The sequence below is a fragment of the Delphinapterus leucas genome, chromosome 1, assembly GCF_059928025.1.
Source record: "Delphinapterus leucas isolate spDelLeu-1000000601 "Yukka" chromosome 1, BTC_Dleu_Yukka2, whole genome shotgun sequence".
NCBI lineage: Eukaryota > Metazoa > Chordata > Mammalia > Artiodactyla > Monodontidae > Delphinapterus > Delphinapterus leucas.
The window spans coordinates 179733583-179761058 of record NC_143129.1 but is presented as its reverse complement, the minus strand read 5'-3'; positions in this window follow the sequence as shown (position 1 = coordinate 179761058).

Genomic DNA, 27476 nt, shown 5'->3' with positions numbered 1-27476 from the left:
ATTAAAGTCTGCTCATAGCCTACACCTAACAGAGACCATAGAAATTTTGAGCCAAAGCCCTATTTATAAGTAAATAAATGTAAATAAAATTACAAATAAATTTACATTTTCCTGGAGGGCTCTCAAGTGATGTTACTCCAAATGGCTGTTGACAGGTGGTTGAGGATTCAAATGTTAGCCATTTCTCTGTCTCATGATCAACAAAATGATCTTAGTTTTATATATCTCTGAAATCTATCACTTTAACTAGAAAAGGGTGAGAGAGGGGGAATAATCCATATTTTACCTTTTTCCAAACTGAAAAGGAATGAGTGAAACCACATGTGTGTACAGGGTTCTAGTTTTTGAACAACCAAAGCTGAGCACGTTAAGGTGTGTGGTCTCATACAGTTTTCTCAGAATATTTGGAGCTTTTGTCCTAGCGATAAAGAAGGCTAAAGGGTGATTAGATTACGGGCTTTACATTTATAAAAGGTTCTGTAGGGTGGATGCAGATCTGCCATACAGTCTGCAAAGGACCAATGAGAGGAACAGGCTTACATGCCAACACAAGAGATCAGGGTTGGCCGTGAGGAAGGACTTTCATTCAGTTGAGTGCATTTTGAGTGTTGAGCTTTGTGCTGTGCTGTAAGGAATTCAAGAGAAAATAGAAGTCAGGGTCCTATCCCTTGAAGCAACTTTCATTGTTATTGGGGAGACGAGATGAAAGAACATGTGAAGTAAAGGACAAATCAAAGCATGTACATGACCAAGGGCCAGGATCTGTGGTACAAATGGTAAAGGATACTGGAGAGGAGTCAGGAGTGGTCCAAAGAGGATGCTTGGCTGTGGGCCCTGAGGCTAGCCTTGGAGGATGAGAAGGACTCAGACAAATGCAGACAAGTCTTAGAAAGGAGGTTAGGGCAGGAGCTTCAAAGTGAAGGCCCAGATTCAGCCCAGAACCAGGCCACGGGTATTTTTTTTTAACTTGAATGACCTACCAAAATTTAAAAATTGGTGTTATACGTATTGTTACGATTTCCAGGTTTTCTTGAAAGACTGCAAAAACCCTGGAATGCCAGTACACATTGTCACAGGGCACGATGGAGAAGCAGCTGCCTTCTAATTTGCCACAGTCCGCACCATTCCCAAGGCCTCCTCAAATGAGGCTGAGAGGTTAGTTGCCCTTTAGCATCTTGTACTGAGCCCACTTTCTTTTTTCATTTTGCCTTCTAGGACCCTGTAGACCTTTGCGTTTGAGACTCCTGAATGAAAGAAATAGCCCCAGAGTAGAAATTAGCAGGGCACATTCAGGGTTGGAGAGGAGACTGATTTAAGGTCAGAACAGAGCAGCAGATCGAAACATGAGAAGTGGAGCCAGCCTGGCCTGCCAGGCTAAAGAATATGGGTCTGGTAGAGTAAACATTTAGGAGTTGTTAGACCGTAACAAGAACACACACTGGAAGATAAGGAGAGGTCTCACTGCCCCTTTGGGTCTAACTGACCCCAGCACCCACTCTGAAGTCAAACACAGGTGGATTCCAGCTATGGTCACTGATTACGCATGACCTCGAGAAAAGTGTTTCAGTTCTCTGAGTCTTCTCCGAACCTTTATAAAATGGTGATGGAAATAATGCCTAACAGTATTACCATGAGGATTAAACAAAATAAGTTGTGTTAAGTCCTTGGCACCAAGCCAGTTTCCAAATAATCTCTGTCCTTATTATCATCATTGTCATCATTAATAATATAGAATGATCTAGAACAGTGGCTACCAGGAGAGAGGGGATTTGTCCCCTGGGCATATGTGGCAATAATGTCGGGAGATATTTTTGGTCATCATTCTGTGCAGTGAGAGGGGCACAGGAAGGGGTGCTACCGGCATCTAGTGGGTAGAGGCCAGGGATGCCGCTAAACATCCTACAATGCACAAGACAGCCTCCACGACAAAGAATGATGCAGCCCCAGTTGTCCACAGCGTAGAGACAGAGAAAGCCTGGTCTAGGACAGTTGTTGCCCAGGACCAGCTTCACAGAACCACCCAGCAAATGTGCTAAGAACACACATTCCCAGCCCTTCCTCCCAAGATTCTGTGTCAGCCCATCTGGAAGCTGGCCCTGCAGTTCACATTCTAGTAGAGTTCCCCAAAGTTCCACTCCTCAGCCACGTTTGGCAGTCATCGGCCTACAGGTAGCAGGTTCTCACGCACTTCTAACGTCTCCAGCACCAGGTGTCTTTTGGATACTGAGATGTGCCTCTAAGGCAGGGGTGTCTGTGGTCCATTGGGAGGGACAGGCTTGGGAAGTCTGGTTTGATTTAATAGATAAATAAGACCTGTTTGTGAAAGAGGAGTGTATGAGCTGACCAGAACCTGGCCTCGTTGCTCATCTGGGCAGCGGCTTCATGTTCTAAACCCTCAAAGTTCCCAGCAGCCTGCCCCATCCCAGCAGGTGCTTTCCTATGTTCTTCAAATCTCTCTGGCATGTAAACTCGGACGTTTTTGCCATCTCACCAGAGCCAAAAGGCACTGGAAGAATGGGAAAACTCCTTCCTCTGTTTGGAAACTTATGATATTTTACTTCTAAAATAATCAGAGCCAAAGACCTGATTGTCAGAAGCACGATGGGCTTTCATCTCCGAAAGGAAATAGGCATGGTCCCCCCAGACCAAGAACAGGCCATTTCGTGATCTTTCCTAGGCCGACAGGAGGCTCTCTTAACTTCTGGGGCCTACCCCGCACACACTAAACACTCTGACCAGTGACTGGATCATGTATTAAATGCAATTGCTGATTTGTATAAATTTTGTAAGAATTTTTATAACTTTTGAAGATTTTGAAATTTGTTGGCTGCTAGAAACCCATTTAATTTAAGATTGGCTCTGATCTCTCAGGGAATCATATATACTCAGGAATTCTTCCAAAACAGAAAATTAAAAAACTAAACATACAGATTACTTTCAAATGTCATAAAAATTTTGAATACCAATTGAATAGTTAATGAAATTTGGGTAATGTGACATATCATAGACACTATGTTTATTTCTCTTTTGCCCTTATATCTATATGTTAAAGCCACAGCATGTTTTCAGGTTGTGGACAGTTTTGTATATCGCTGAAAATCTTGTGGGTCCTCCATAATATGCCTTTAACAGCCCTCACGGTGAAAGGGAATTTTTACATGTCTGTAGATGTACAGGGTCATGTGCAGTTAGGCACAGAATCAGATCAGTAGCATTTTTTCCACTGTAGAAAAAGGAGAGTCTTGAGCATTTGTGCATGTAAATAGCAAAGTTTTACTGGCTTCAGGGGAGTGACAGAGCATTAAAAGACCCCATAGGTAGAGGAAAGAATATAATAGGGTCTTCCCGAAGTCTAGCTGGCTAAAGCCTCCTGACTCTGAATTCATTCACTACAATAAAATTGATTACTTTACCTTAGACTCTGAGCCCTTAAAAAGTACCAATATAGTTCTGAGCTACTACTGTGAAACCCATACTTGTGTATGCTTTATGCTTTAATGCTCATAAAGTACTTTTCCCATATTATGACCAGAAATAACTTATTCATCCACTCATCCACGTATTAACTCATTCAACAAACTATTATTACATTCTTAACATATAAGAAAAAAAGGTGAGCCAAAGAGATGTGATTCCAGGCTTCATGACACTTACACATTTTAATCAAATAGACATGAAAATAAATGAAAAATTATAGCTAGACAGACATTATAAGATGAGAAAATTACAGACCAATATATTTAAAAGGGTAATACATCATGGCTAGCTGAGGTTTATCCCAGAAATACAAGGTTTATTTAACCTATAAAAATCAATTAATGAAATTCATGATATTAACACATTAAAAGAAAATACGATACGATCGTTTTTACTAGGTGGAGAGAAAGCATTTTACAAAATTTAACACCCATCTATAAATAAAATATATTTTGCAAATCTAGGAACAGGAGGAAATTTTATCAATCTGCCATAGAGTATCTATGAAAATTTAGTTGTACACAGCATACTTACTGTTGTAATACAGAGCACTTTCCCCCTAAAGTTGGAGATTAGTCAACAAATGTCTGTTCACATCATTACGGGAAGTCCTAGCCAGTACAAGAAGGCAGGAAAGTAAAATAAAGGCACAACAATTGGGAAGGAAGAGGTAAGGGTGTCTTTGCAGATGACCTAATTTTATATGTAGAAAATTGTAAGGAACCTACCAAAAACTCTACTAAACCTAGTAAGTGAATTTCACAGGCTGCAAGTCAATATAGAAAAACTAATTAATTAAAATAGCATCCGAACCCACAAAATACTTCGGGATATATTTTTTAAAGCGGTCAAGATCTTTAAATTAAAAACTATAAAATATCGACAGAAGTTAAAGAACAAAATAAGTATAGGTATATATCACTCAGTATTATAAAGGTATCAGTTTTCCCTAAATTGGTCTGTAAATTCTAGCCATCCTAATGAAAATCTTAGCTGTCTTTTTTTTTTTTCAGGGAATAAGCAAGCTGATTATACTTAGAAATTCAAATGACATAGGACTGCTAAAATAATATTTAAAAAAAAACAAGGAGGCTACTTACTCTCTTCGACTTCAAACCTTACTTTGAAAGTTATAGTGATCAAGATAGTGTGACATTTTAGAAAGACTAGAGAGTCAGAAATATAAACAGATACACACATATATGGTTGACAAGAATGCCAAACCATTTCAAGGGGAAAAGGAAAGCCTTTTCAACAAATAGTGCCAAAACAAGTGGATATCGTGGGCGGAGGTGCAGCTTTAATCCCTACCTTATACTATACACAAAAATTCGTTTGTGATAGATTATAGACCTAACATAAAAGCTACAAACTATAAAGCTTTTAGAAGAAAACATGGGGAAATAGCTTCACAACCTCAAGTTAGGCAAAGATTTCTTGGATAGAGCATAGAAAGCAGAAAACATAAAAGAAGATTGATAAATTAGACTTAAAATTGTTTTCTTACCAAAAGACACCATTAAGAAAGTGAAAAGACAATCCACGAGTTAAGAGGAAAATTTCACAATATCTATCTCTAACAAAGGACTTGTATCCAGAATATGTAAGGAACTTCTATAATTCAGTAACAAAAAGACAAACAACTCAGTTTTTAAAAATGAGCCAAACGGGCTTCCCTGGTGGCGCAGTGGTTGAGAGTCCGCCTGCCGATGCAGGGGACACGGGTTTGTGCCCCGGTCCGGGAAGATCCCACATGCTGAGGAGCGGCTGGGCCCGTGAGCCATGGCCGCTGAGGCTGTGCTCCGCAACGGGAGAGGCCACAACAATGAGAGGCCCGCGTACCGCAAAAAAAATAATAAAAAAATAAAAATGAGCCAAACATTTGAATAGACAGCTAATAGTTCACACAAGAAGATATATAAATGATCAATAAAGACATGATAATGTGCTCAACATCAGAAGTTGCCAGGAAAATTGCACATTTAAGCCACAGTTAGATAACCACTTCTCACCTACTGGTTGCACAGTGCTTTACAGATGGGGAAGCTGACACAGATAGAGGCTCAACCTTCATGAGGTTCCTCAGTGAAGCACTGGCAGAGCCCACGCAGGACTCCAAGTCTTGCCTCGTAGCCCATGATTTATCTGACATCATTTCTCCTCCTACAAAGAAGCAACTACCTCTAAATATAGATCTCCAAGAACTGGCACCCTGGCTCCAGAAAACCCTGTAGTTTCACTCCAGGGAGCAATGGTTGCACTTTTAAAGGAAATCCAATTTGGCGGCCATAGAAGTCCTCATTATCCTGCTAAGCTTGGCAGCTGGGGGCTCTGAAGTAGCTGGAATCTGTATAAACTACTCCTGGCACGCATCCACCTTAGCCTGGTAGACTGAGAGAAAATCATCTGCCCTGATGTCGAGGCGATGTTTAAACACGCACATATGCCACCTCATGAGCAGGAGGGCGTTCCAAGGGCCTGAGTAGGTGTAGGCTCACACCCAGCCACCCTCTGGCTGTGAGTCATTTTCCCTCTAAGGGAGCAAACTCAGCCCAAAACAAGGTACTGCTCAGACTTTCATTTTCTCATCTGCTACATAGAAAGAACAGTGATAATGTGAAGAATTTTGGTTTTCTGTTCCTGGACATCTAACACTGGATTTCTCAGTGCTGTCCTAATGAAAAAGAGTGTTAATACATCCAAAGTTGTCTTCTGTTTGTGTTCTCAACTCTGTCCTTCTAGAGGAATCAGCAGACATTGACTGGCAGGCCAAATTTAGCCAGCAACTGGGTTTATTTTTTGTTTGTTTTTTTTATGACCCTCAAGCTAAGAATGGTTTTTACATTTTTAAAGCATTGTTTAAAAGAAAGGCAACTAAGTGACAGAGACCATATGTGGCCTGCAAAGCCTAAAATAGTCACTGGTTCTTTGTAGAAAATTTTTGCTGCTCCCTGATCTAGATAATAAGTGTCCTACAAAAAAAAAAAAAATTCATGGTCAAATAATTTGGGGAACCACTGGATTAACACAACGAACAGGGTTCAGGGTTGTTGTTTTTTTTAATGCACACCTTATCAGAGCCTTTACTAATGACATTTTTGAATCTCAAAGAGAGGGATGTAGTATGAAATGATTCCACTCTCCTTTTGCCTCAGAATCCTTTTCCTGTGGGATAAGGTTCTGGAATTGCTTTATATTAAGGCCCTCTTCATTAGAGATGTGTTCTTAACAGGGCCATGGAGTTTGGCTGGACAAGGGCCTGCCATTGGCACTGATTGGTTGCACTTCAGAGCCAGAGAGCATGTGGATAAGAGTGAGGGCTCTGGAGCCTTGCTGGGTTTGCAGCTTCCTCCACTTACTGCCTGTGGGACCTTAGGAAATGCACTTTACCTCTCTGTGCCTCAGTTTCCTCCACTGCAAAATGAAGGTAATCATAGTAGCTGTCCCCGAGGGTCACTGCAACAGTCACATGAGATGATGTTTGTAAAAAACATAGCACGGAGGCTGGCACAAGAAAGCTCTGGAGAAATGGCAACCACTGCTGTTATGTATCTCTCTCTCTCTCACAATGAGAATTGTGATCCCTCTCTAACAGAGTTATTTAGCATAATAATGTATGGGGAAGGGATTCATAATGAGGAAACAGTATATTTTCCTAGTTAAATATAACTATTATCATTCTAAGAAGAAGAAAGTTTCACTCCTTTAAAGGAAGTGTATAAGTTTCCTAGGGCTGCCCTAACAAAAGTACCACAAATGAAGGGGTTTAAAACAAAGTTATTCTGTTGGAGTTCTGGAAGCCAGAAGTCTGAAATCAAGGTTTCAGCAGGGCCATGCTCCTTCTGAAGCCTCTGGGGAAGGACGCTCCCTGGCCTCTTCCAGCTTCTGGTGGCTCCAGGCATTCCTTGGCTTGTGGCCCCATCACTCCGATCTCTGCTTCCACCTTCACATGGTGTTGTCCCTGTGTGTCTGTCTTCATGTTGTCTTCCCTCGTCTTATAAGGACACCAGTCATATTGGATTAAGGGCTCATCCTTAATTCCAATATGACCTCCTCTTAACTAATTATACCTAAAATGATCCTATTTCCATATAAGATCACATTCTGAAGTCATATTCTCCGAGTAGAGAGTCAGGACTTCAGCATATCTTTGTAGGGGAACTCAATTCAACTCATCACAGCAATGTTTTGCAACCTTGGCACCACTGACATTCGGGCCAAGATAATTCCTTGTTGTGGGGCTGTCCTGTGCACTGTAGGATGTTTAGTACCATCCCCGGCCTCTACTCACTGGATGCCAGCAGCATCCCTCCCCCCAGTCATAACAATCAAAATGGTCTTTAGACATGGCCAGATATCACTTGAGGAGCAAAACTGGCTCAGTTGAGAACTGATGGGTTAAAAATACAATACTTTCTAGACCAACTCAAAACAGAAAGACTTCCTCCAAGGAGACTGCAGAAGTGGCTAGCATTGCAGTTAGGTTGTAATGTGTGGCTTTTCCTCTTATTGCATATTGCTAATAATAATAACTAAAAATTTTGCATTACTTAGCAGATATTTTTGCTGAGATAAATTTCCCTACCTGGAGGACATAGTTATTATTGTTAGTTCATAAGTGAGTCGCAGCTTAAAATGTAAATTGCTTGGAAATGAACCAAATTTGGTGGCATAATAATAAAAAGGAAAATCGATTTCTCTAGAAATATACATCTGTTCATTAGAGCTGCCTGCTAGTCCATTGCAGCTGTTCCCATTTAAAAGCTAAAGATCTAAACATAATCCTTTACAGTGGAAAGTTAGTAGGGAACATATTCATGAAGTCTGTGGAAATGGTTTAGCAATTAAGTGTAGTTTATTTGGTATATGACTCTTATGGGGCCCTCTGGCTGTTCAAACAGAAAATAAGGTGTTGTGACTAAATCCCCATTGAGGCTGTTAGCAATCCAGTGTCCCCAGTTCAGATTTTGCTGGGGCAGTGCAGAGGGTGATAAGTTCCTGGGCAATTAAATGGTCAGTGCTCTTCAACCATCTATAGGAAGCTTGGAAGATTTTCAAGAAAAGTGTCATAGCTACCCTGGAAGTGATGCAGCCTACCAGTCATCCATGTCAACTCCCTTTGGGCAACTGAGCTAGAGAATCTGGGCTGAGCCATTAACAATGACATTCTCACTCCCCACTGATAATTCTTGGCTTCCATGCAAACCAGTCAAAAGCTGAGCCTTGCACTGGCTTAGTGCAAAGGCAGTGATGTCCAACTGTGTCGTGTGATTTGGGGGAGGTGTCCCAGGGAGACTCCTGTCCCTGCATATGCACCGCACCTATGCCTGTATTCCCCCCACTTCCCTCCACTGTATTCCCTAAGTGCTGCCTTTTCTCTCAGTTCCATGGAGATGCTTCAGTTCGATTGTGTCTGAACCTTGGCCCCATTATATCAGAATAAACCAGACCACATGAAGTACGAGAGGCCCGAAAGGAGAAAGGTGGGGTAGCAAGAGCTTGGAGGTCTGATCTAAGTTCAGATCTCTGTTCTACTTCCGAGCTTTAGTCACTTGCGAAAAATGAAGTTCACCATCCAGGTCCACTGTGAAGACACAAATGACCGACTTTATCTAAATCTGAATAGGTAGATACAACATATACCAAATGTCTAGCATGATACCTCAAACATAAGGCCATTCAATACGTGTGTGTTGATGGCTAGGAGGGTGCAGTGCAAGGAAGGAAGACGAAGGCAAAGACAAACTTGGCTTCTTCTCAACCACTACATTGCACCTCTCTGTGGCTCTGGAAAGCAATATTGTGTTTGGAAAGCATCAGTGACCCCAGTGTAAATCTGTTTACTTATGGGACACATCCCTGAGAGCTGGAGTTGAACTTCTGAGCATCAGTCCGTGAAAAGCAGCTGTTTACCGAGAAGCACGTGTTGACATTTTGTTATTAGAGCGTATATGAACGATCCATCCATTAGGCCCTCCCATGATGTGGTGGCCAGTGAAGCTCCTCAATCCCTGACAGTTTTAGCAAACACAGAATCAATTCTCACGAGTTTTATAACATAGCTGGACCCTGGTAACCACCTTTGGGACCTGGAGAAACAGCTTTGTCAATAGCTCAGAAGTAGACCCAATCTGGGCAGTTTGCATAGGTGGGCGTTACCTGTGATGCATCCTACCTGCCAGGCCTCCAGCTCAATCCTACTTCAGGCTGTTTGGCTCCTGGGGTTCTTTGCCTGGACTATGTAACCAAACACGAGAAAAAAAAAAAAGAGAGAGAGAGAGAGAAAGAGAGAAAGCATTGCTTTAATTTTCAGCAACTGGATTTTCATAGTTGTTGAAAGAAACTCATCAAATTATCTGCCGGAGAATTCATTGTAAAAAAAAAAAATTGTGGGATGGTCAAATGGAGAAATGCTAGCTACCTCTCTCCCCACCTCCTCTGCCTCTTTCTCTCTCTCTCCCTCTCTCCTCCCAAGCACATGAACAGCCCCTATGTTCTGCACGTCCATTTCTGGTCCAGATCTTACCTAGCTTATCTTCCTCTGGACCACATTTCAAATAGTGGCTAATATGGAGCTCCAGCCTTCCCAGGAGTGGAATAAACAATGTTGGCTTTCATTAGCTCACGCACACACCTACTAGAAGTGGAGAGATGTGCTTCTGCAGTGTAGCCCCAGGAAAGAGTCATACTGGAGACACATTTCCAAGTGCAAAATGAGAGATCCTCCATCGGAACATTTCCTCTGTGGACAAAGGTTCTTTATTTTGCGCATGTGATGGCAAAGCTGCCGCTGCTGTCTAAGTGGCAGAAATGTCAGAAGTGTATTGTTCGTTCTTTAATTTCCTCACTCAACACTGGGTCATTAAGTTTAACACTATCCAAGCACTTTCCTGCCTGTACTTACCTTAAAGGATGTGCATACCTAGTGTTTAAAATGTTGGCATCCCAAAGGCATCCCACTTTATAGCCGAATCTATTTTGCTTCAGAGAAGGACCTTGAAATGCATTCCCCAAGATTTGTCGAGTGAATCCTCCATCTGGAGAGTGGTAACAGAGAAGGGAAGTGTTTAGAGGGGGACAGGGAAAAATGAGAAATGAGAAGGCTTCCGAGGCTGGGATAGGTTCTGAACTATGAATTGCCCTTTCAAGACGCATTGAGCAACAGGCACAGCACGTCTCCTGGTGGAGGTATTTCATACAGAAGCAAAGCTAAGCAAGGACCCCGAAGGAATGAACCTGACCACAGCCCTAGTGCCAGTTACATAAAGTAAATCCGACATCTCTACACACCTGTAGGAGAATCTGGGTCTCTCTGCTTTTAGATACTGATTCAGCTAAAAACACGTAAATCAGAAACAAACCATTATTATGGTAATTCGTGTTTTCATCGTGGTACATGATCAAAATCACTATCAATGGAATAGTTAAATGTCTTAGTCACCACATGGTGGGATTATATCCATATAACTAATCTTTGTGTTCTGGGCGCTTTCCCAGCCTCCCCACCTCCCCACACATGCACAAAAAGTCTTTTTGCCCCTCCAAAGCCCCTCATTATCAGGCATGAGTTTTCGCATCAGCCCCAGGACAGGCAACTGAGCTAAAGACAGAAGCGCCAACCAAAAGGCCAGAGAACAGCTGTCTACTCCCAGAAACTACAAAGGACCAGACTTGAGAGAGTGTTGTCTTGGGGGCTGGGAAGAAGTGGAAGGAGGTAGAGGGACCACCTCGGCTAGCGAGGAAGGAGACGAAGGACTGGGGAACATGGGTCCTGGGCAGGGTTAAGGGGAGCCTCAAGGACCTTTCTTCCTTCAGGAGACCTGGGCACTGCATGGGAGCAGGTGGAGGCTGCTAAGCCATTGTTTGATGAGCCTAACCAACCCCAGCAGCCAGCTGCTCAGCTCCTGAGACTAGGTCTCGGTTTTCCTTTTCCCATCCACCCCCATGCCCACCCTGCCATGCAAGACCAAGAGTACTACAGTTCAGGAGAGGGTAGGGACGTGGCCACCTTGTGGAGGGGGCAGCGGCATGTTAGGAAAGCCAAGGTAGATATGGACAAGATTACTGTTCTTTCGGAGTGGTGGACCCATTGCCTCTTTGATATCTGTGTCCTCCTGTCTACCTATTGGGCTGAAAAACCTCGGACTTCCAGGGATCTTGAGTCCCTGAAATTTCTTTTAGGAGCCATGAAGTTAACTCATATCTTCAATAAAACATTACAGGCAGCTTGTGACCAGGAGGTGGGAGATGAAGTCATCACTCAAGAGAAAGCTTGAGCCTCTAGCATAGTAGTCGTCAAACTTCAGAGAACATCAGAATCCCCTGGAGGGCTTCTTAAAACCCAGATGCTTTGACCCACACCTTCAGAGTTGATTCAGTAGGTCTGGGGTGGGGCCAGAGAATTTGCATTTCTAACAAGTTCCCAGAAGATGCTGATGCTACTGGTCCTAGAACCACACTTGAGAGCTATTGCTCTACCACTCCTCTAATGGATGCATTCTTTATTGTGACCTTGAGACGTTAATCCCATGCTTAATCCCATCTTGCCAAGGTATCTATGCTCTTAGGGGTCAAGGATAAGACCATGCCCTGCAGCTGAGACAGTCTGAAAATTATGTGTGGGTGGGGAATTACGTCTGTGGAATGTCTGTCAGGAGATGAACAAGAGCTCAGTTGGAGACGTGTGGTCTCAGGGCCTCCAAACAGCATCTCAGTCCCTTTGAGAGGCCAAGTGTTGGAAGAAAAGAGTTTCTTTTTTTTTTTTTAAATTAATTTTTATTGGAGTATAGTTGCTTTACAATGTTGTGTTAGTTTCTTCTGTACAGCGAAATGAACCAGCCATGCATATACATAGATCCCCTCCCTTTTGGGTTTCCCTCCCATTTAGGACACCACAGTGCAGTAAGTAGAGTTCCCTGTGCTCTACAGTTTGTTCCCCTCAGTTGTCTATTTAACACATAGTATCAGTAGTGTACATGTGTCAATCCCAATCTCCCAATTCCTCCCACCCCACCCCTTTGCCCCTAGAAAAGAGTTTCTTAATGAACGTTTTTCAGATGCTGATAAAAACGTCCCATAAAGAACAAGATAAGAATATAAGAAAATACCTGTCTGATTCTGTACACCTCATCAGAATCAATAAATATTTATTGACTTCCCAAAATGTTTGGGGTGCCGGGAAGCAGAACCAAACATCCAAGAGACACGGGCTTTGCCCTTCAAAAAGACCGCCTTCTGAAAAGAAACAGGAGAATTATCTTTGGGAGGGAAGGCAGATGTGCTTCCCATGAAAGATGCAGTTAGCTTTTCACAATGGAAGTGGGCCTGAAAACGTGCACATAAATTAATTCTTTTGTAAACCAAGTTAGATTCTAAATGCACGAGAGGGGCCAACTGTTTAAAGGAACCTGGCAGCGAATCCTTCTGAAAAAAAAAAGAATCACTTACTAATGTGAATAATTGTCCCTCTCATTTATCAACCTTATTAGTTTTGTTGGGTTTTTTTGTTGTTTTTTGGGTTTGTTTTTTTTTTGGTAAACCTGAAGTGTCTAAAAACGCAAGGAAGAGGAATTTTTCTTCATTCTTACTTTGGGAAAAGAAAATGATATGTTTATATCAGAGATTCATTATTTTTTGGTTTTATTAATTAATTTTTATTGGAGTGTAGTTGCTTTACAATGCTGTGTTAGTTTCTACTGTACCACAAAATGAATCAGCTATACATATACATATATTGCCTTTTTGGATTCCTTCCCATTTAGGTCACCACAGTGCATTAAGTAGAGTTCCCGGTGCTCTACAGTATGTTCTCATTAGTTGTCTATTTAACACATAGTATCAATAGTGTATATGTGTCAATCCCAATCTCCCAATTCCTCCCACCCTCCCCCTTCCCCTTGGTATCCACACATTTTTTCTCTACATCTGTGTCTCTATTTCTGCTTTGCAAATAAGATCTATACCATTTTTTCTAGATTCCACATATATGCATTAATATATGATATTTGTTTTTCTCTTCCTGACTTACCTCACTCCGTATGACACTCTCTAGGTGCATCCACGTCTCTACAAATGACCCAATTTCGTTCCTTTTTATGGCTGAGTAATATTCCATTGTATATATGTACCACGTCTTCTTTATCCATTCTCTGTTGATGGACATTTAGGTTGCTTCGATGTCTTGGCTATTGTAAAATAGTGTTGCTGTGAACATTGGGGTGCAGGTGTCTTTTCGAATTGCGGTTTTCTCAGGGTATATGCCCAGTAGTGGAATTGCTGGATCATATGGTAGTTCTATTTTTAGTTTCTTAAGGAACCCCCATGCTGTCTTCCACAGTGGCTGTATCAATTTACATCCCAACCAACAGTGCATGAGGGCTCCCTTTTCTCCACACCCTCTCCAGCATTTATTGTTTCTAGATTTTTTGATGATGGCCATTCTGACTGTTGTGAGATGATACCTCATTGTAGTTTTAATTTGCATTTCTCTAATAATTAGTGATGTTAAGCATCTTTTCATGTGTTTGTTGGCCATCTGTATGTCTTCTTTGGAAAAATGTCTATTTAGATCTTCCGCCCATGTTTGGATTCATTGTTAAATGCCTACTGTATATTTTATTGGGTCAACTCGGGCCATCTCTATGATTCCTTATAGTCGAGTGTTGTTGAATCATGATTGCTGTACCATCAACTTGAGGTCAATAAAACAATGAAAGTGTTTCTATAGTCACTAAGGAATGATGATTTGTGTTAAGCATATTTTCTTGGACTTTGCCTTCAAGGAGATTATACTCAAGTGGGTTGGTCAAGTGGCCAATAAGTAAACAAACTAGTAATTAATTGTAAAATATAAAATCATGTGATGGAAACAGAGGGTTGAGTTAGAGCCTAACATGAAAACAGCCTACATAGGCAGAGTAATCCAGGAAGGCCTCCCTAAGGAGGTGACATTTAGGCTGAGTCCTGCAGAATAAGTAGGAGACAGCCATGTGAATAGCTAGAGGAACTACAGTTCATGAAAACAAAGAAAAGGACTGGATCAAAGGAAGTTAGAAAAGTAGATGAGGACTATAAGAGGCAGTTTTCTAGGAATCAGATACAGCCTCATAGGCCTAGGGGAAGTTTGTCTTCTTTCCCTAGGGAAACGAGTGAATCCCACACAGTCCTGGAGCATGGAGAGTCAGGCCTGGAGTGGTGTGTTGCCTCTCTGATTCCAAGGCAATGTGTCAGGTGGAGAGATGGCTTCTGCTTTCATAGGGAATTGAGGATTCTTTCAAATATTAAAGTTATGCCTCTGTGCTAAGTAGGGTGAAATTGTCTAGAGATTTGGTTATCCAGGTTTCCTAAATGGATCTTGTATGGGGAAAAAACCTTCCCATCTTTGCAAAACTAACTTATAAACTGACATAAGCCAATTTGAGCATGCGTATCTATTAAGTGCTTTTTGGTAGCTATTGACAGTCCCCAGTAGTTGGAGAGGGTTGGGAATTAGCTACTCACCTGCAACCTAGCCACTGGGTTATAATGAAAGCACATTTCAGACCAAACCCCGAACCACAGGCAAACATTTAGTAGCGAGCTGAAAACAGACCCTAAAACAAATGTGTGGTGTAAACTCCACAAAATCCCCCCTACCTGTCCTTGTATGTGCTCCGGCCACACCTCCCGTGGAGACCTCACCCGGGGCAGATGAGACAGTTTTCAAGAGGGTGGATAGAGCTAATCTCACAGTGGGCACAGGCAATCCTCCTGACCATCTGCTGGACCCAGAACAGTGTGGGGCTCATGTGTCAAGGCCCATCCCAAATGGAGAAGAAGAGAGTGCCTGCATGATTCTTATAACTACTTCAGGAAAGGGTGGGGAGCTTCTGGAAGATATTTTAGCAAAACCACACATCTTGAAAACCATTAATTGCACCAGTGAGACCCCACCTCTTATACCCATTATACTAAATAATGAGCCCCACTTCTGCCAGTGAAAACCCATTTGGGACCTTCTTTGAGCTCACTAGCAAAACGTCTGGTGTTGATGAGAGCTCAGAAGAAAGATGAGGGAGCTTTGTGGGGACTGTCAGGAATGTGGTCTTTCTGAGTAAATGCTGGGGTTTACTCACAAGTGTAGATTCCCAGTCAGGACCACTGAACACCCCCTGCCCAGGAGAGTAGCTTAAACCAACCAGCATATACATAGCGCCATGCTCACTCTCCTGCAGGATTTTAGAGTAAATCACATGCATGCAAACAGGCACAGGCTGAAGAGGTCCCGGGAATGGGTGTGGGAGAAAGGAGGCTGGTAACTTGAATAATCTGATTAACCAAGAGTGATCCCACGCAGCATATCGGGATTTGCCAATTTCCAAAGAATTAACATCCAATCAACGAGGCTTTTTTACACAAGTTCTAGAGCTGTTCAGTCTTTTAGGGTAGAGGCTGACACAGACTTTCAGCTTGGCTTGAGAATCTTGGTTGCGTCTCCAGGTTAGCGGTTTTCAGGCTTTTCCGGCAAGATGACCCCTGATTTCAGTGACCTCTGCTAGAAAGCTGTTGTGCTTTAGGGTCTGTTAATTGAAAAAATCAATAACAATGAAAAAAGTTGTTATGGATTCAGCAATGCCTTCAACTTGTCTTTTACTAATTGCAGTAGCATTATACACACACATTTGAAAAAGAATGTAGGAAGTTAGATTCAAAAGTAAGGGGAAATCAGAGAGGCAGTACCCCAGGTAGACCCCAGCTATGTTGGAGACCCATGAAATTTCTCTCTCAAGTCAGTTCAATACCAAGAGCCTCTTCCTCCTGCCCCCTCCTCCCCACGCCGGAGTCGATGGCTTTTTCTGCCCCTGAGTCCGGGATAAAATGGGCTGCTTGTATTTACAGTAATATTTACCGAAAACTATGTACATTTCTTAAACACTGGGGTCACACACTTCCTGTGGCAAGATGCTCACACTGAGAGGACCTAAGAACTGTGACCCATGGAGGACTCAGCTGCTCTGCACATCCTGTCTGACGGTCACCAGAATGTCATGTGGAGCTGCATGTATACATGGTCCGTTCAACACAGTGAGAGTCCCTGGAGTCTGGATGCCAACTGCACTCTGGTGAAAATACTCCCTGGGATCCCAGCCAGCCGTGACTGTAGGTCATTAGTTAACATGCAGAAAAGTGTGATGCAAACAATAGATAGAAAAGAAGTAATCATCTTGCAGTATAAACGTGTATCACACCAACCCGTTGTACACCTTAAATGTATGCAATGCTATGTGTCAATTATATATCAATAATGCTGGAAAGAATTTTAATAAAATAAATTTTAAAAATAATAAGAAAAGGGGAGTGTCCCAAGACCCAGTGCCTGAGTACTGTGGATAAGAACCAGCGGCTCTTTGTTTCTTGTGGAAATTTTATCATCTTGATCATCATCGAAAGAATGCTTTCAGCTCCCGAAGGTGCGTGGCCGGGACATGCAGTGTACTCAGAAAGAGTACATTCCTATAATGGGAAATAAAAGCTAAAGCAGTAGGAGCTTGCATCACTCAGCCCCACATCCTGGCTGCAGAACCTTGGGCAGATCACGTGACTGCCCTGAGCCACATCGTGGGATTAAGCATAGTAAGTGCTCAATAAATGGAGGTGATCACATTCGTCCTTAGACTCTGGGTGTAAAATTATTGCAGCAGAGCAGCGACAGCAAACCACAAAGCATTATGCGAAATGAAATTGTTTTGGCTGTGTATGTTTTCATTTGCAGAGCAGATACTCCTGTGGCGCTGTATGTCTGCTGGTGCCAAGTAGCAAATGGGATTTGTTTAGTATCAGGCTCTTCCCTATCAGCCAGACATTTATGTATTTTTTTATGTTGGAAAAGAAATATCATTTGCATAACACTTGAAGAAAGGTAGCTACTTACCCATTCTCCCTTTCTTGTTATTCCTGAGTGAAGGCTAATGGGAATGATAGAATTTTGCTGCGGTGTTTAAATGGAAGGCATTCTAAGGTGTCTAGCCGCTCAGTATAATACAGACATTTAAAAATAGCGTGCGGGTGGGAATCAACCCACCATCAAGATCTTTTTAACCGGTAATTGGTTTCCTACCCATCAATCGTCCATTCCATAAGCTTCTGTCTGTTTCAGAGATGACAGATGTGGAGGAGCCTTGTAGGAACTGGAGGTGGCAGGTCCAAGGGGCCAGCAGATCAGCGGAAAGACCGTGCATTATGAGGGCTATCAGTCCCACTCTCCTTTGGCTCAAAGAAAATGCTCTCCATGGCAACAATGACAGTCAGAAGATGTAAGGAATAGAAATTCCGCCAAGCGGAGAATCCAGCTTTCAATTTTCAGCGATCCCAACTCCTTGTACTCCACTTTTCACAATGGGACAGGTCACTGGCAGTAGTAGGTGGTGCCTGTGAAGATGACTTAACGCTGAGCCTACTGGTGAGTCATGGGCGGGCTTTACTGCCTGGGCCGTAGAACCAGAGTTTCAAAACATAATGACTGTTTTGGGCAGACAAGAGACTTCCCTCGTGGGGAGAGCCACTGCTATTCCACTGCCAAAAAGTTAGGCTCCAAGCACATAGTAACAACTCACCTATTTGATTCAAGTCTAGGCTTTTCAACCTCGGCACTCTTGGCATTTGGGTATCATTCTTTGTCATGGAGACTGTCCTGTGTATTGTAGGATATTTAGCAGCATCCCGGGTCTCTACCCATTAGATGCCAGTAGTACCCCCCTCCCCAGATGTGACAACTAAGAATGCCTCCAGACATTGCCAAATGTCCCCTGGGGGGCAGAATCTCCCCAGCTGAGAACCACTGGTTTGTGTATTGTCTATGGCCTAATAGGGACCAGTATTTTGAAATCCATTTCTTCATGTGTTCATCCGTCCGTTCATTCAGTGAATATTCAGTAAAGCCCCTACTATGTAACAGATGCTGTTCTAAGCACTGGGGATTCATCAGTGAACCAGGTTCATGCTCTAGGGGAGCTGATGTTCTGGAAGGGACACAAGATGTAAACAAACATAAACAAGATAGTTGTGGAGTTTCATTCAAAACTGATAAATTTCGTGGAACATAATTATCAATGTTGGAAATAAAATTCAGTTATTTAATTCTTAGTGGAAAAATTAATTTGAAGCTAGCCACAATAAAAGGCTCATTTAAAAGAAGGGTAAATGGACCAAAGCCAAATAAGGATATGGACATATTTTAGATTGTGATAAACAAATAAATAGATAAATTTCATTAGTTATTTTTCCTCTAGTTACAAGAAAATCTGCTACGTGTAAAGAAAAATAAACATTATAGCAAGTTTTGATTTAGACTAGTCATGTATTAAGCACCTACTGTATGCATTTATCTTGCTCTGGAGACAAAGCAGTGAGTAAAACAGGCAAAATTCTCTGCCACCCTAAGCTTATATTCTAGTGGGAAAGACAGAAAATAAGATAAATAAGTAAGTAAAATGATCTATGGTATAAACTTCTAAGGAAGAAACCCCACCTCCCTGGGAAGGGGGAAATAATAGGAGGTGAAGGGAGTTACAGTGCCATCTGGGGAGGCCTCACTGAGGCGGGTCATTTGAGCAGAGACCTAAGGGAGGTGAGAGAGCAAGTGTGCGGGTATTTGGGGGAAGAGCATCCATGCAGAGGGAGCAGCAGGCGTGAGAGCCCCAAGGCAGGACAGCCCTCGTGCTGCTGGTGGAGGTGAATGCAGAGAGGCGGCGAGGCCAGGTCATCATGAGGACCTAGCTTTGGCTCGGAGTGAGGCCAGAGCCCTTGAAAGTCCATGCAGAAGGGGCTGCTCTGGTGGATGCGTTGAGAGTTGGCTGGGGTGCGGTTTATAAGCAGGAGGCCATTGCCATACCCAGGAAGAGGCGGGAGGGCCTTGGATGAGCAGGGAGCCTGGAGGTGGTGCAGAGAGGCTGGTCACACTCTCCTTGCTCTCCTCCTCTGATTGGGCTGCTCCTCGGTCACTTCTGAGGGATCCCCTAAGGCTCTGGCTCTAAATGGTGCAGTCCCCAGGCTCAGTCCTCAGACCTCTTCTCTTCAGTAATGACACTCACTTCTTGGTAATCTCATCTCATGTTTATATCTGCAGCCACTCTCTCCCCAGGCTCACAGAGACAGCGGACCACCTCACAGCCTGGACATCCAATAGGCATCTTGACCTTAACTGACTCAACACCCAACCTGCTCCTCCCACCTGTCCTCTGTCTTGGCCAGTGGACATCCTATTCTTCTAACCACTCATTCATTCCTTCTCTCACACCCATTTCTGATCTGCCAGAAAATCCTATTGGCACCACCTTCAAAATATAATCAGAAAAGTGATTAGAAAGGAAGAGTCCCCAGAAATCTCACCATCTCCATTAACAGCCAGTGTAAGCCGCCCACTTATTAACTTTGTGTATATAAAGGAATTGAGAGACATATACCGGGACCCTGACTTCTCACAGCATTTAGGCATTTGGTTATTCTCTTTTTGGGGGCCAGGGTACTTCTGAGTCTTTTATTCCTCTTTTGCAGCCCTCACAATTTCAACCCCAGACATTAATTGGTAGATATAGGGTTACAGTACTTGCATGCACAATTCTCAGCCTCATGTCTTCAAATCCCTGCCAGGAACAAATCGTTACCAGCTAGCCATGGATTCTGGCATCCAGGAGCATGACTTGTCCTTGGGAGCTGCCACAGATTCCAGCAGCAACAGGCTCCTTCAGTGTCATGGAAAGTATTACGAGTGTGGCCAAGGTGTGGAAGCAGAAGGTCGTCTCTGCTTTTCCTCCATAAAACATAGTTCTCACCTCTTCACCTCTGGAGCCAAAGTCTTCAGAGACAGGCTGTCTTAGTCCATTAGGCTGCTTTAACAAAAATACCACAGACTGGGTGGCTTAAACAGTGAACATTTATTTCTCATGGCTCTGGAGGCTGGGATGTCCAAGATCAAGACACCAGCAGATCTATTGTCTGGTGAAGGACTGCTTCCCTGTTCATAGCCATCTTCTTGCTGTAACCTCACATGGTGGAAGGGACAAGGGAGCTCTCTGCGTCTCTTTTTATTTATTTAATTTTTTTAAATTTTTACATCTTGGTTGTGCCGTACAGAATGCAGTATCTTAGTTCCCCAACCAGGGATCAAACCTGCGCCCCCTGCATTGGAAGCATGGTGTCTTAACCACTGGACCACCAGGGAAGTTCTGGATCTCTTTTGTAAGGGCACTAATACCATTCATGAGAGCTCCACCCTTATGACCTAATCACCTTCAAAAGGTCCCACCTCTTGATAGCACACCTTGGGGTTAGTATTTCAACATATGAATTTTGGGGGAGTACAAACATTTAATTTATCACAGACTTCCAGAGAAGACAAGAAAATCATAAAGAGCAAAAAAGTTATTTCTTTTTCAAATGTTTTGGAGGAAGAAGGTAAGGGTATATAAGGTAGCAATGTATATCCTGTAATGACTCATCTTTCTGAAGTCTCTGTGATGCCTCTAATAGGGAGAAATTGAAGGGTACCCTACCTTGACCCTTACAGGTGGTACTTTTTAATCTCTCCTATTGCTTGGATTTAGTTCATATTTGATTAGTCAATCTTCAGGCATTTAGTAAAGGCTTACTTCGTGCCAGCCCCTGTGCAGAGTGCTGGAGACCCAGCATCCAACAAGACAGACAGGGTCTCTGGCCTTATTGAGCCTCAATCTAGCCTAAGCTTTCCAAACGGTGGCGCTATCGACATCTGGAGTCAGATAACACTCTGTTTGGGGGGTGGCAAGAGGTGGGAGACTACCCTGTACATTGTAGGATGTTTAGCAGCATCTCTCCCCTCTACCCACGAGATGCCAGCAGCAAACCCTCCTCCCAGTTATGACAAGCAAGAATGTCTCCAGACATTGTCGCCTGGAGTGAGGGGGGTGGGGGCAAAATTGCCCTGAGAACTGCTGGTCTAGCCCAATTGAATCAGAATCCTGTCTCTTTGGAATTCCCCAGGTGATTCTAACAGGGGCCAAGCAGAGCACCACCACTTCAGTCTACAGAATAAGTGCATCTGTATTCGAGTTGGGGGGCTTCTGGTGGAAATGAAGGACATTGTTTGCCCTTGGCTTGCTTTCTGCCCTGGGAATGTGTTTTGATGTGTGCTGTGGGTGATACACACATGGTCAAGTGCAGGGAGAAGGGAGCATTCTACAGCCCAGCAGGCTGTTTTTCACTGCTGGATAATTTGTCCAAACTCAAACATTGTTTCCTTTAAGGTCCTAACACAGCTGCTCTGAGTTCTATTGCAGACATTCATCAAGGCCAAACCAAAAGGCTAGCCTTCACACACAGGCTACAGAGCCTATCAAAGGCTTTGTAGAGGTCAGAGCCCCAAATAGGCACTTTCTCAAACCTCTTTGCCCAAGGAACCCCTGTGTATGGCACTTCTTGTTTGTCTATTCCACAAGTTTGAGAACCCTGAGATAATTGCTGTGAAGCATTTAAGTACCTGGCTCAGAGTAGATGCTCACGAAATGGTAGGTATTGCTGTATTAGTATCATTATAATAGTTACATCAATGTATAGCAAGAACAAATGTATATAAATAAAAACATTTAGGTCATAAACTCTTGCATGCATAGTTTAGTTTTAGAGGAGTCACCTGGTGCTAAGCATACTCCCTGTGCCTCCAGGACTGTGAAAATAAACCATGCTTCTAACATCAGGGAAACGCAGGCTTTGTATGTAACAGTTCATGGTGAAATGCAATCTCACAATGAGTTTGCTGTAACTGGTGTCCCGCCAGTCCGTGCTTCTTCCAGGGCGTACATTTGCCGGAGTAACTTGTGCTGCCCTCCCCAGCATAAGTATTTTAATTAATATTGAGTTAATTAATATTTTGCTCCCTGAGATTTAGCATTGACAGATGATTTCTCAGAAGGCCTCCGGGACACCATTGCTATCATACAATACCTGAATCGGGTGAATCTTATGAAATCCATGGAAAGCTGAACGTGGAAACTCCTCATGTGGAGGGAAGTTTTTGAAAAGAGCAGTTGGGAAGCCCTTTAAACTAATTTTAATGATACCAGGAGACTTAAAGCTTTGCTGTAACGATTTGATGATCAAAGGCAAGCCGTCCCAACTGGCATTTATCTGACACTGTGCAGCTGCTTCAGACTTTTTGATGTCCTCCTGCCGTCAGACAGGCAGGATGGAGGAAAAGCTCAGCTCTGATGGCAGGGACTCCCCACCACCCAGCAGCACAAGGGTGTGCTTAGTAAGAGAATCAGTGCTCATGATGCTGATTTTCTATTTCCTTAGTAGGCTCACAAGGTATGGGAGCTCATAAGGGGGTTAAAATGTCATGTATTCTTATATCCAGGGGAATGACAATGGCCTGAGACCCGGGGACCCTCTTGCCATCCCTGCCATTTCAGCAGAAAAATTGATTTCCAATATTCTCCTGGCCACACTATTTCAAGGTTCTCAGTAAATAAAATAGTGAGAGGCCCTGGGATGAGGTGGGGTGGGGAGGTCTCCTGTCCAGTGATTGAAGGAAACAAGTGAAGAGCTTGTTGAAAACTACACCAACATTATATAATAATATGTGCTGGTATTTGGTTGATATTTGCTATATTTATTATCTGGAACTTTATACATACATATATAATATACATATACAGACATATATATAATATACATTTACTTACATAGTCACGTATTCACGTATAATCATCATGACCCCTCTGGGTTATAGGTAGAAGGTAGTTTCTATTTGCCCCATTAAACTGGGAGGTTAAGTAGCTTGCCTAATATCTCAACACTCTCCTTCACTAAGTGATACTGTCATTGTTTCCCTTCATTAAAGAAAAGAGAACAATCCCACTGTTTATCACCACCTTTGTACGCTGAGCATGGCATTAGGTCCTTTACATATATTATCTCGCTGAAAGCTCTCAAGAACCCTATGAGATGGGCAGGAAGTGTTTCTGTTTTATGCATATGGGAACAGCAGCAGATAATCTTGAATAATATACCCAAGGTCACCCAGCTGGTGAGCAACAGAACTGGGATGTGACCCAGGTCTGTGGACTTGAGAACCTCTGCTTGGTGCAATCTTTGTGCTTCCAGGATAAGTTAAGTCCTAGGCTGGGAGCTCTTCGAGGTCAAAGACCGTCTAACTCATCTCTGTCTCCCCAGAACCTCGTACTGGGCCTGGTACAGAACAGGCTCTAATTAGAGCTGAAGAATGAAAGAAGGGAGGGGAGGTGAGAGAAAGAGAAGGAGGCCCCAAGAGGAGGAGGAGGGAAGGAAGAAGAGAAGGAGGGAGAGGAAAGGGAGGGAAGGAAGTGGTTCTGTTTCAGAGGCATCTCCTTATCTCCACAAATAGAATAGGAGTCTCTGTTGATATATAAGCCATATCATTGGGTTCTCCACCATCACTACTGTTTTTTTGGAAAATAGAGCCTTGGCAGGAAACAGATGGTGCAGTCAAATGGGATCATTGAGGAGATTTTAATTTAGGGTCTATTTACAAAGGTAAGATCAGGTTTAAGGGAGACCAGTAAGAGCCAGGGAAGCACTTTGGGCTGAGGGAGTGCTCTTATGACTAGGGGTCAGGCAGTGGTTCTTAGAAACCAGAGAACGAGTTGTGCTGGGACTGGTGGGAGCTGTGGGCCCTGGTGGCGGAGGCAGCTGCTGCCCAGCTGTTACAAAGGGCAGCGGGGGGACTAACGTACCCCACTCCTTCCTTCTCACCTTTCGGTCCCCTGCCAGTGCCCCCACCCTAATCATGGCCAGCACAGTAAGAAGCTGGAAGGCAAGGGCATACTTGATCCAGAAATTCAGCCTCCCAGGGAAAGATGAGAGTGGATTTGGAGAGGCAACAAGAATATCTCAGACAGAGTTAGGAGAGGGATATGTAAGATATCCAACAACCTGAACAGCACTGACCAATCAGAGCAGCACCAGCCATAATGAGACTTCGCAGGACTTAAGTCTTACACTGGTGCCCCCTGAAGGTGAGTCCTTGGAAAAAGTATGCTCATGCCTCCAGGGCAATTCACATGACTGTGCACACAGTTGCTCTGCCTTGGTCACCTATAGGAATTGCTGTGGCCTCAGCTGTGGCTTAGACAGGGCAGAGCCAAGTTCCCACTGGCCACAGACTGTGACCATATGGCTCAGACATGGGGGCTCAAAAAACGGATAGTGAAAGACCAATGTCTGACACCTTTTCAAACTTGTGAAAGTTCCAGAGCTTTGGAGAAACGCTCCCATCAGACTCACTCCCCAAACACGTGACAGTTTTCCAAACTATTTTGACAGATAAAATTGCAGATAATTAGCCTGGCTCTGCCAACTTGAAATTACTGGAGATAATTTCTATGGCTGTGTACTTGAGTTTCTGGAAGATAATTTAAAATGGAGAAACGGGCCAGTGTTGTCCTCATCTTACCCCTTCGACACATCATTATAAGTGTAGAAGAAAACTTTGGGTTGGTCATAAACATCTATGATAAATGCGGGGAAATATGCCACTCGATTAAAGCTGTACAGCCTGGGTCTGTTTATAGCAGTAAGATTGAAAAAGTGCTGTCACCTAAATGTCTTTCCACTTATGTCAGCCATCTTTCTAGACAGATTCCATTTTCTCTGCTCTATGAGTCTTTTTTACTTAGGACAAGATTGGCATCTAAAAAATAAAGTAAGATATATAGAAAGTTCCATCTCTGTTCCTATATACTCCTCCTTCAGTGATTTCAGTGACATTGGATTTTGAAGGTTTACTTCTCCCTCTTTTCAAGAGCCTAGAGTCAGTGTGCCTCTGTAAGACTTACATGGATAGATTTCAGTAATGGCCCCACTTCAGTTCTCCCTGTATCTGGACCCTTTATCATGTGACATTATGAGAGGAACTCCCATGAAGTTGGAGTATATTTTCTCTCCCCGTGTGCCTTAGTCAGCTTGGGCTGCCATAGCAAAATACCATAGAGTGGGTGGCTTAAACAACAGAAATGTATTTCTCACAGTACTGAAGGCTAAAAGTCCAAGATCAGGGTGCCTGCTGGGTTGGGTTCTGAAGAGACCTCTCTTCTTGATTTGCAGATACCACCTTCTTGGGTCCTCACGTGGCAGAGAGAGAGAGAGAGCTCAGGTCTCTTCCTCTTCTTATAGGGACATTAATCCCATCGTGGGGTGCCTACCCTCATGACCTCATCTAAACCTAATTGCCCTACCTCCCAACATAGTCACACTGGGGGTTAGGACTTCAACATGTGAATTTGCCAGGGACACAAACCTTCACTCCATGACATCATGTGACTCACGTTGACCAGTAGAAGAAGGCAGAATAACAGTGTGCCAGTTCTGAGACTAGGCTTCAAAAGTCCTTACGTGACTCCTCTTGCTCTCTTGCATCACTGGAAGAGGATAAGAGACTTATGGAGCTAAACTGCCCCAGCTGAGGTGGCCCAGCCATTTCCAGCCTAGGACAAAGCTTGCAGGTGAGCTGTAGCTGCACAAATGAGCCTAGCCAAGATAAACAAAGCCCAGCTTACACCAGCTGACTCCCTAACCTACCTACAAATTCATGAGTTATAGTAATAAATGATTGTGGTTTTATGCTGCTGAGTATTGGAATGTTTTGTTATGCAGCAATAGCTAACTGATACAGCTTAGTTACTGGATAGTCATTATGATTTATACTATTCCTAGAAAGGAAGTTGAGTGGAGTGTTTAAAAGCATGGAGTATATCCAGACTTCTTGAATTTTATTCCTGCCTCTTCTACTTACTATTTGTGTGACCTTAGGCAAGAAACCTCAATTTCCTCATCTATAAAATGGATATAATAACAGTATCATACAGGGCAATTATGTGTATTAAATAGGTTAATGCATATAAAGTACTTCAAACAGTGCCTGATACAGAGGAAGTACTGAAGAAGTGTTTGCTGTTATTCCTTCCAAAGGGCTTGAGACTTGGAGAAAGCAGGCTGGAGGTGAGGTTGGTTAATGCCCAGGTGGCATTAACTCCACTGTTAAATAAAAGTGATGTTCCATCTTAGCATGAGATGAGCTCACTTTTCTAAAAATAGGAAATGCAATCAAGATTGCTTTAGAATTCTGAGAGGACTATTTTTTTTTTTATCTTCTCTGAGAAATAGGCATTAACATTTTGATGGCATTACTCCTTCTCCCCATGTAGAAGTGATGGGGAAGAGAGAAGCCATCAACCAAGTGACTCTACTGTGGACAGTCACCTGAAGGGTACAGACCCCTTTTTGTTTCCTCCCTCTTCTCCCCACATCTAGGCCTTGGTGTTCTTATACTTTTGCAACCAGATAACCCAGGAATTTCATCTCTTCCAAAGTCTTGGGACTGCCACCACCACCACCACCACAGATGCCCGGAATCTCATTGTGTCCTTCCCCACACAGAGCACTTGCTACCTCTGGACAAGGATTTTTATATAGCTGGTAATTTGTTAATAAATGACCTCTCCTAGGTAACCTTTCTGCTGCTAACCAAATATGTTTCTTAAATAATATTTCATCATGGAATAGTGAATTTAATGATAGGAAACCCAAACACCCTCATAGTCATTGGTAAAGATAATTTAAGGACAAATAGGCATTCAGCGCTCCCACGACAACACACACGTGGCCACCCATTAGGACCAATCCTGGGCATTGAGATGGATTCATGACTCACCAGCGGGAGGCATTTGAGGGCAGTCACATGACTATCTCAGAGCCATCAGGAATGACCTACCTGCCCCTATTTTTGCCACCTGAGAATCTTTGCATGTGCTGTTCTCTCCAGTCAATACTGATTCCCCCTCCCTCATCCTCTGCCCTGCAATCGTAAACCTGACCTATTCTTCAAGGCTACCTTGTTCCATATCACCTCTGGTAGAAGGGCTTCCCTGAGGCTCTGTTTGTCAGTTACCTCTTCCTCCTCTGGATTCCTCATAGCCCTTTATGAATGAATTGCTCCAATACCATACCAGGCT